Source organism: Topomyia yanbarensis, chromosome 3, assembly GCF_030247195.1.
Source record: "Topomyia yanbarensis strain Yona2022 chromosome 3, ASM3024719v1, whole genome shotgun sequence".
Taxonomy (NCBI): Eukaryota; Metazoa; Arthropoda; class Insecta; order Diptera; family Culicidae; genus Topomyia; species Topomyia yanbarensis.
The window spans coordinates 267,100,942-267,111,916 of NC_080672.1; positions in this window are offsets into that span (position 1 = coordinate 267,100,942).

Consider the following 10,975-nt stretch of genomic DNA (forward strand, 5'->3'; position numbering starts at 1 on the left):
TGTAGCACTGCGAAAGAAGAACTTATCTTAATTAAAACAGGTGTTTATGCTCCTTGATCGCGACAGTTTTGATGAAAAATTGTTTTGGAGCCCTACATGCACCAGGGAAAAAGTGGAACATGAATGGGCTAATGTATGTTTTTTAAATATTAACTTTTCATATTAAAGTATCGCAACGTTCACTTTAATGCCTTTGGAGTATTACAAATAACACGGTGCCATAGTGATTCTGTACTTTTCAAGTGACCTAGGTTATAGATTTCATCAAATGCAACATCAAATAATGTATGAGAAATGCTGTATACCCTCAAAATCTTGATTTATAGCCAAAAGTTTTCATATTTTTCGGGACCTTCGCCGCTGAAAGATTTTCTACGCGGTCATTTTTTAACTGATTTTCAATATCTGTGTTCTGCAAAGAAGACGAAAATACCTTTACAACGGTATACTATGTTATGTTCTTTTGTTTAAAATACTCTGCGAGTTTAGGACAATAACTTGTAAACAACCAATATTTTGCGATTTTTTCATGAAAATTAGGAAAATTTCTCAACAATTTTATTAAAAATTTAGAGAGATTTAATTCAGCATCTAACGACCTGTTTATCTCCAAATTCGGCTACAATCTTCAAACTTTAACTTTAAAGTTTATACACATGCTTCCAAATGTATACGCAATCGAGCAAAAAAATCGAAATTTTTTTATGGGGACGGCCCCTTGAAAGATCATGTGAGCAAGTTTCTAATTTGGAAACGCTGTCATTTTTCAACTAATTGTGATTGAAAATACCGCATAACACTTTTAACAAAAGAATATAACATAGCAAACCGTTGATAGGGCAATTTCTTGCTCGTTACAGAATTCTCAAAAAAAAAAAATAAATCCGGCTGAAAAATGACTGCGAAACTAATATTTTAGACCCGAAAAATAGTTTTTTTTGCCATAAATCAAGATTTTGAGGGTATTGTATTTGACCTAACCTAGCCTTTACTAAATCACTTGAAAAGTACATTCTTTTTTTATTTTGTAACCCCGTGTAATTATTCATTATGGTACAAGAGTCGACAATTTTTTTATAGTGTTTGTAGTATTTGTAATATTTGTAGTATTTGTAATATTTGTAGTATTTGTAGTATTTGTAGTATTTGTAGTATTTGTAGTATTTGTAGTATTTGTATACTAATAACAAGGTCGTCGAATTGTGTATACTTCCATGTGCTCGCCAGATTCTACCTCGTGCCTCAGCTTTGTAAGTAATTGTTTGTCACAAATTGGGTCCTATATATATGCTCCCAAACGACCCCAGATGAAAGGGCGGCCAAGAAGCTTCTACCATAATTTTAAATTTGTGTAAACAAATTAATAATCGTCATCATTATTTTAGTGACCTAGTGACCGAACAATACGGATAACCGAATCATAATTGAATGTATTTTAGAGTTCCAGGTTACTTGATCTTGAATCGCCGCACAGTGGCGTAACTAGACCAAATTCCTGGCCAAAATTATTTTGCACGTTTTTAAGCCTTATTATATCTCAAAGAGCAGTAAAAAGTGATTTCTTACAGTTTTGGACAATATACGAATAAATAATTACCGCATTAATCCTCCTAGCAGTGTAGTGAAAAACAAAAATTAAAAAAAAGTAAATTACACTTCAATGTTGATTTCTTCAAATTTAACGATGTTATTGGGGATGCCGGGTGTCAATTAGAAGGTTTCGCACTTAAAGGTTTTGATTTTCTGAACATAACCCCACAAATTAAAACATTTCATAATTTGCGATAAAATTGAGCTAGCGCAATAAAGTTCTTCCGTCAGCTCATCTTCTAAATTACCAAACTTATCTTAGATAAATATAGCAGGAAATTGTTTCAGAATTTGAGAACGATATTTTCTTATGAGCCTTTTGATGCTTCTATCGGTATCTAGAAAATAACCTCGTGGATGGTTCAAAAATGGGATACTTATACAAATCAAATTTTTTTAATATGCCAATAATGAACAATGAAATAAAAAGATTCAAATTTTAAACAAAATTCCGAATACCATTGCTTCTCAGTAATCTACATGAAAATCAGAATAAACTTTCTAATTAATAGACTATGTACGAAAAAAGCATTAATATACAGTATTACAATTCATAACAGATACAACCTGAACAAATGACGATTTACCAACGTTTAGAAAGCAACTTGTGTGCGTGACTATTCATATAGTAAGATTCGGGTTAGTTATATTTCACATTCTACACTAAGCAGAACGTGCATGCGATTGTAAATATAATTGTCATAATGGATTGTATAGATTAATGAACAAAAGGTCTTAATTTTTAATTATATTGATTTAAAAAAATATCCACATCACAATAGAATTGAAGAAACTTACGGAGACACTGAATAAATCATTGTATACCTTCATACATAATCTAATCTAATCATGTTGAGATGTTTAGTACAGCCTCAATAAAGGCTTTGTTGCTTATTTTGCCCATATTTTGGCATAAACATACCATTTTCAAACTGCTGTAAAAGCGGCAATGGGATTAATTGGGAATGTTTTTTTCGTGAAACGTAGAGAAGAGAGCCCAAATAACCGTGTCGTTTAAACGGATCTGCCTGACAATACCCGACAAGATACTTTTTCTACTACCGAATTTTTAAAAATATTGATAAAATTTGCGCATTTTGAACCCAACTCAAAAGAGGAAAAAATGTAACAAAAATAGATGTTCTTTAGTCAAACTTGTTGGTGTTTGTTATGAAAATCACGATTTTATACCAGATATTGACTTTGTATACTTAGTTTTTGGGCGATATGAAAAATTGTGAAACAATGTAATTCAAAGATAGAAAATCCGTTAGAAATTCACCATTTTCAAATACTCACATACAAAAATTATTAATCGAAAGACCTATTTTTCTGTTGCCATTCATTAGAGTGTGGTTTTCGTTTTGCGTTAACTTTTGCGTTTTTAACTTTGAATGTTCAAAAATTTAAATAATATTTAGCGATTAAACAACCAGAAAATTCTTATCGAAGAAACAATCGCAGCTTATAGTAATATTGTTGAATTTTAGCGCTTAATGTATTTTTATTAAATTCTCAAACTCGGAAACTATTTCGCTGAAATTCAGCAACCAAAATTAACTTTGCTGTTGTATCAGTTCCGAAATTTATTGTTCACTCGACTGTTTCGGAAGTTTCCGAGATGAGTTAAGTGAGTGTATGTGAAAATCGGTTAGATCCCTGTACGACAATTATTGCATAATTTAATTTCTTAATGTAAAAACCGATTTTCGGCCGAATAGGATAAGTAATGGCCTAATATTCATGCAATTTTTAAAAGAAATAAAGTGAAAGAAAATACACATATGATTTTATTTAAGTCGACGTATTTAAAGGGCGAACACGAAATTATTGCGACACCGAAAATGTCATGCCAATTTTCTTATGTTTAAAATCAAACCAAAATTTTAGGGTAGTTTTATACATATATTTACTTCAAAAATCAAAAGAAAAGTTAATCGATGGAGCCTTGAGTGTAAAATTGAACGCATTTTCGCTTGATGCCCTCCATCAAAGTCTTTACAGTGTCATCCGGTACCAGTTTCTCAGTTTTTTTTACATTTTCTTAACATGTCCTTCTTGTCTTTGACTGTCTTCTTGCTCTTTCGTAGTTCCCGCTTCATCATTGCCCAGTACTGCTCCACCGGGCGCAGTTTCGGACAGTTTGGCGGATTCATGTCCTTTGGAACAAAATGGACAGAATCGGCCTCATACCACTCCAGGGCACTTTTAGAATAGTAGCATGATGCCAAATCTGGCCAAAATAGCGGAGCTTCGTCGTGCTGCTGCAAGAACGCCAAAAGGCGCTTCTCGAGGCACTCAGATTTGTAGATCTCGCCATTTACTGTGCCCTTTGTCACGAAAGGCTCACTCCTCAGTCCGCAAGAGCAGATGGTCTGCCAAATGAGATATTTGGAGGCGAACTTCGACATTTTCTTCTTCTTAAATTTGTCGTCCACATAGAACTGGCTCTTGCTGGTGAAAAACTCCAACCCCGGAATTTGCTTAAAATCGACTTTTATATACGTTTCGTCGTCCATCACACAGCAGCCATATTTTGTCAGCATCTTCCCGTAGAGCTTCCGTGCCCGAGTTTTAGCCGTCGATTTTTGCCGCTCATCGCGGTTTGGGAAGTTCTGTACCTTGTATGTATGTATTCCAGCTCTCTTCTTTGCATTCTGGACGTAGTTCTGCGACATGCCGATCTTTTTAGCCAAATCACGGCTTTAAACGTTGGGATTTGCTTTAATCATCCGCTTCACGTTTCCCTCCGTCTTTTTGTTCTCCGGTCCCGGGTTTCTTCCAGCTCCTTTGCCGTGGTCCAACGTGAACCGCTCCTGGAACCGCTTCAACACTCTGGAGACGGTTGAATGGTGAATATTCAACATTTTTCCCAACTGCCGGTGCGACAGGTCAGGAAATTCCAGGTGTTTGGAAAGGATTTGTTCTCTCGACTCGCGTTGGTTTACCTCCATTTTCGTTGAATCGAAAAACACGACTTCGAGTTTGACAGCACGTAAACAATACACATCAATGAGAAAGTGTGCAAAATTTGGTTTATTTTTACCCAATGGTAAAAATATAATGCCCTGTTGAATGTGTCGCAATAATTTCGTGTTCGCCCTTTACTGATGATGTCATATCAAATAATTAAAATTACGTTTCATACAGGTGAGCATTTCTCCGGCAGTAGCCGATTACGATGCTGCTCATATATGAGTACTTCGATGGAAAACAACCGTTCGCTCACAACAGTGTATAGGGATGCCACCCCTCCGGGTTTGACCCGGAGAATCCAGTTTTTGGAGACATTCTCTGGGATTTAAACCAATTTCTCCGGGTATAGTGAGAAGATGAATAATTTTAACTAAATTTGTTTGTTTCTAACGAGTTCTTCTGACTTGGCGGCACCAGCAGCCGCCATTAACTGTTGACCAGAGAGTAAAGCTTCGTTCTTTTGTTGCAACCTCCCTAGCGACTGTGATAATGAATAACCGAATTTGCGCCCAGCAACAATTCCGGAAGACATCGCAGTGTGCTTCCCCAACGTTGCCACTTTCCTGCCTGTTTCACTCTACTTCTCCTGTTAGCTGTGGCAGAGGGTAATCCTTGTCCGGTTTATTCTCCACAGCGAGAGTGGTCGGTGTTTTTGGATTTTTGTAGTTAACCGGGGAGTTGACATTTTACACGTATAAACATCTTCAAAACGGTTTAGAAAAGCGAATAATTTACGGCTTAATGAGAAAAGTTCAGAACAGTGGTGTGGATTATGCGCTTTGCTAAAACAAAGCACTGAACGGTGTAAATTTTGGAAATTGATACCTCGTCGAGTTACAAAACGAATGAAAGAGTTTATACTTGTCTCATTTAAACTCAACAGGTAAGTCTGGTTTCAACTCGTGCTTCTATAAAAACCTATTCCAGGTCAGTAGAAATTTACGGGTGAAAGCCTCACTGGAGATGGCAACACTAATTGCGATTACTACGCATTACTACCTCCCGGCGTCGGCGGTAAAATATGATGATGAGTTATGTTTTATCAATGACCATGCGGTAGACTTGGATGCAACGCCCAACTCCTACTTAGCAGAAGGCAAAGGATTCGTCACACTAGCGTCACGAGCCTGCCTAGTCCTAGTTTGCCGTACTAAGTTTATAACTTGTTCACTCTAGAATACCTATTAGGGTGGGGCAAAATGATCGTTTTTTCAGCACAGCACTTTTTTGGTTCCATTTGGGGTCCCAAATAACTGTACAAAATTTGGGGTCGATTGAATTTGACCCGACGTAGCGCATTGCGTTTGAAATTTGTATGGAAATTAATATGGAAAACCTGCTTTATTGCATTCATCAATTAAAGCGCGCCAGATATTTTGCTTTGATTTAAGGTGTTGTTGAAGCAAATAATCGAAAAAACATTATCGAAAAAGAGAACGAAAAGGAATAAAAAATGCTCCGAAGCGCAAATGTGATCCTTGCACAGCTAAGCACAACTTCAATTCCACACTCTGGCGACGACGAGGACACCAAAGAAGTCATTCGTAAGTACAAAGCCAGATGCAGCTGCTGAAGAAATATGTTCGTTTTAACATTTCCTTCCGCGGTTTCATGATTTTTCACATCATTTGCCACTTCCTCATTTTCTTACCTCAATGACGTCAATGGATTGCATATATTATTTGGGTTATGAATTTTTAAATTATCTGCAGTATGCATACTCTTCAAATAAAAATTGAACCGCTGATTTTCTAGGCGTGTACAGTGTTGTATTTAACCCGCAATAGTAACCGATAGATTTAAAAAAAAACCATCGAAAAAAGTACCTTCGCCTTATTGGGTTTAGCTCGAAACATATTTAGCCAGGCATAAAATCATTATTGCCAAAACGGAAATGTATAACCTTTCCAACGAATGCTTGTTTGTCAAAATCAGTGCAAAAATGCCATCGCAATTTTTTGCGGAATTAGATACACATTTGTGGGGCTTATTTTCAACCAGGTAGCGCAGAAATTTTGTTATTTTTGTTGGAATCAGTTAATTGTCAAAAAATAGGTGGTGTAATATTTATTCCTCAAACGGGTTTCCAATGTTGAATAAATAAACTCTATTTTAATTTTAACAATCCAAAGACAGGAACCTCTAGCTTTTTTAAGTGTTATCTATTCAAAAAGACTGAGAGATTTGAGTGATTTGGTTGATTGGAAAATAAAATAGTTTTCTGGAACTACCTGAACTAACTGCAACAAATGGATGAATGTCAAAGTATTTATACCTTTTGAAGCCACTGGAGCTGCAAAACTCTTTAAAAACCCAATACTAGGAATTTTAATAAGCTTTCGGCACCGCAAGGTTCCCGTTGCAAACGACCTGCTAACCAACTAGATCCGACGAACGGGGTCGTGTTCAACTTTAGACCGCGCCGTGAGCAAACCGACTGCCCGCGGTTGGGTGACAGAATCAATAGCGCTCCACGTGCTTTCCTGGCCATCGCGTGGTCTTTTCGCAGAAAACAAGCCGCCCGAAATGCATATCACTGATTGCCGATCTCACTCGTCCCATGGCTTGTGCCCAGCGGCAGCCTGTACGCAGATCGTAGCATAACAGTAGAAGTGTTGGGAATATTGTTTTTCTCCAAATCTATTTATGTACCTTTGCCTCCTATCCCCAATCGACATCGTCAATAGGAAAAAATCCAACCTTTTTTGCACGAAAAATTGCGGGGTCTACCGACGAGCGGCAATTGTGCAACATTGTTCGCTGGATACTTGTGAGCAATTCGGATTCGGTCGTTTCGTTTAGTAAGCGATGAATCATCGAGATTTCGTCGCACTAAACTTTACTCATAGGCGCTCGAGCTGTCTGCACATACTAGCCTCCATTCAAACGTGATTCTTCATCACCCAGCACAGATCAAACAGAGCCTTGTTTCTTTTTTGTGACGAGAGTGGCATTTAGGTTCTTTCATACCATACCTACTATCGACCGTGATCGTTCAACCTTTTTTGCAGCGCATGTGTGAATGCGAGCACGTGAAAACCCATTCTCGCCGCATAGCGATTTGAACTTTTCCAACTACATATTGTAGCCGATCTAAGGACGGGGACTTATGTGAGTTTGCAAATTTGGACTAAAATAAACACATTTCAATGAACTATTTTGCATTAATACTCCCGATTGAATCTCATTTTCGTGTTTTTATGTGCGATGCTGCGATTCAAACCCGTCCAGTTTTGGTCAGGAATAATAAGCATTTATTGGCTTCGCGCCCGCCTCCACCTTCGCCTTCCACCCGCCCGGTGATGCTGATCTGGCGTCAAAAATAGTCAAATTGATATTCCGCATGATCGGTGAAGTGGTCACTGACTGCATATTCCGGATCGGCACGGATGAGTACAGAATGAACGGGAGAAGGTGGAGGAAGGTGGTGTGCAATAATATTAAATCGATCGTAAATTCAGCATTGAACCATATCGACGGCTTTGTGTGCGGGGTGCTGTTGATGCGTATTGGCATCAGAAGAATAAACATTTATGACCAATTGTATGCAAATCCAAATCTGCGAACGAGAGATGGAAATTGTGCAATGTGACGCACTGATACGCTTAGATACGGACTGTTCAGACAAATTTGATACTGAAGTTGAAAATTATCTTGTCAATTACAATTGAATAAGCAACGGACGACGAAAGACGAAAGACAAAACACGAAACACGAAAGACGAAAGACGAAAGACGAAAGATGAAGGACGAAAGACGAAAGACGAAAGACGAAAGACGAAAGACGAAAGACGAAAGACGAACGACGAAAGACGAAAGACGAAAGACGAAAGACGAAAGACGAAAGACGAAAGACGAAAGACGAAAGACGAAAGACGAAAGACGAAAGACGAAAGACGAAAGACGAAAGACGAAAGACGAAAGACGAAAGACGAAAGACGAAAGACGAAAGACGAAAGACGAAAGACGAAAGACGAAAGACGAAAGACGAAAGACGAAAGACGAAAGACGAAAGACGAAAGACGAAAGACGAAAGACGAAAGACGAAAGACGAAAGACGAAAGACGAAAGACGAAAGACGAAAGACGAAAGACGAAAGACGAAAGACGAAAGACGAAAGACGAAAGACGAAAGACGAAAGACGAAAGACGAAAGACGAAAGACGAAAGACGAAAGACGAAAGACGAAAGACGAAAGACGAAAGACGAAAGACGAAAGACGAAAGACGAAAGACGAAAGACGAAAGACGAAAGACGAAAGACGAAAGACGAAAGACGAAAGACGAAAGACGAAAGACGAAAGACGAAAGACGAAAGACGAAAGACGAAAGACGAAAGACGAAAGACGAAAGACGAAAGACGAAAGACGAAAGACGAAAGACGAAAGACGAAAGACGAAAGACGAAAGACGAAAGACGAAAGACGAAAGACGAAAGACGAAAGACGAAAGACGAAAGACGAAAGACGAAAGACGAAAGACGAAAGACGAAAGACGAAAGACGAAAGACGAAAGACGAAAGACGAAAGACGAAAGACGAAAGACGAAAGACGAAAGACGAAAGACGAAAGACGAAAGACGAAAGACGAAAGACGAAAGACGAAAGACGAAAGACGAAAGACGAAAGACGAAAGACGAAAGACGAAAGACGAAAGACGAAAGACGAAAGACGAAAGACGAAAGACGAAAGACGAAAGACGAAAGACGAAAGACGAAAGACGAAAGACGAAAGACGAAAGACGAAAGACGAAAGACGAAAGACGAAAGACGAAAGACGAAAGACGAAAGACGAAAGACGAAAGACGAAAGACGAAAGACGAAAGACGAAAGACGAAAGACGAAAGACAAAAGACGACAAACTAACACCAAATTATCAAAAATATTTTCTAATGCGCCGTAAAAACCATTGAAATAATCATTCAAATGGTGGTGTAAACAAAAATTTGCTAACATTTGGCATTGGTGGAATCTTGTGTTGACACGTTGATAAGGTCGGTCATAGTTAAAACGATGACCACAAAAGGTGTTACGATGTTCGTTCAAATCTTGTGTTGCTTTCGTAATGTTTGACATTAACTTGCTCCAACTGCGAACATATAAACAAACAACCTCAAACTAGTGATTTTTACTGTATACGTTTCTAACACGTAATAAAAAATGCAATAAACGAGATCCCATTTTTGTCGTTTTCTGTTCAGCTGATGAATTTGATAGCAAGCATTCCAGTGTATCGGCGTATACGATACCCATCGAATTATGCATGTTTGCAAATTGGCGCCGAACGACTGGCAACTACGACTTTAATTCGTGGCGCTAGCAGAAGTCAACAATCAAACCTGCAGCGTGACATTGACTGATTGAAACAATCAAACCGCCATTCCATGTGTGTTCCGCAGTCTTCCAATAGGTTCGAGTTTACGCCGCGTTATGCCAAACAAGACCCTGATCGCACACATATCACACGCTGGTGCCAAACTGTAAAAACCACGGACCTGGAATCGTTCAAATATTGACTGTCGATGTACAATTTTCGAACGATGTTTGCTTAATGATTAGAAATTTACTCAACCGCGAACCAAACCAACATCAATTGGAGTCAGACAGTGTTTTTTTAATTTGTGAACATTTGCGGAGACCTGTTGTGCTGCGATTGTGGATGGGCGGGAGTGGATACTGCGAAAGACAAGCTGCAAGATGTATACATCACAGGGGGAGAAGCAAAACGTGGAGTGCCTTGTTGTTCTTAAAGTTGAATCATTTTGAAGAAGGCTTCTATTTTCCATCGATATACATTCATGATGAAATATAAGTTCATCATGAATGTATATGGGGATAAACCCCCCTCCCCGGGCACACGAATCTGGACGTGTATTGGCGGGTGGCGAGCATTGTTCTAATGACATGAGATTTGATCAGACACTTAGAAAATATACAAAGATTTCTGTTAACTAGAAAGATTTTTGACGATTCTCCAAGTATCTCATCAAATTTTATGTCATTAGTAAAAAATAGTAAAAAATATTGAAAAAATTGACTCCTACGCTGAAAGAATCGATTTCAAAAATTTAAAGTCGTTTTACAAAAAAAAACCCATTTTTGATTTGGATGAAATTTTGTTCCAAGATAGATAATTATATTCCCTGCCTACCGTCAAAAATTCAAGTTGGGAACTTTTGAGGAAAAAAAGTTATTTGAAAAAAACCTTTCCTTGTCCAAACTGATTTTTTTTTCTTCAGTGTACTTTTATCGAAAACTAAACCAATGAAAGTCATAATCACCTCAGAATCCAATAAAACTCAGTTTGTGAGAAGATATTGTCTAATTTAGCAACTAAGCATATTTTTATTAAGGGGTTAACTACTTTTTCATTTTTCATGAAATCGAAATTTTTTATTACTTCGTCTGAAAGTACA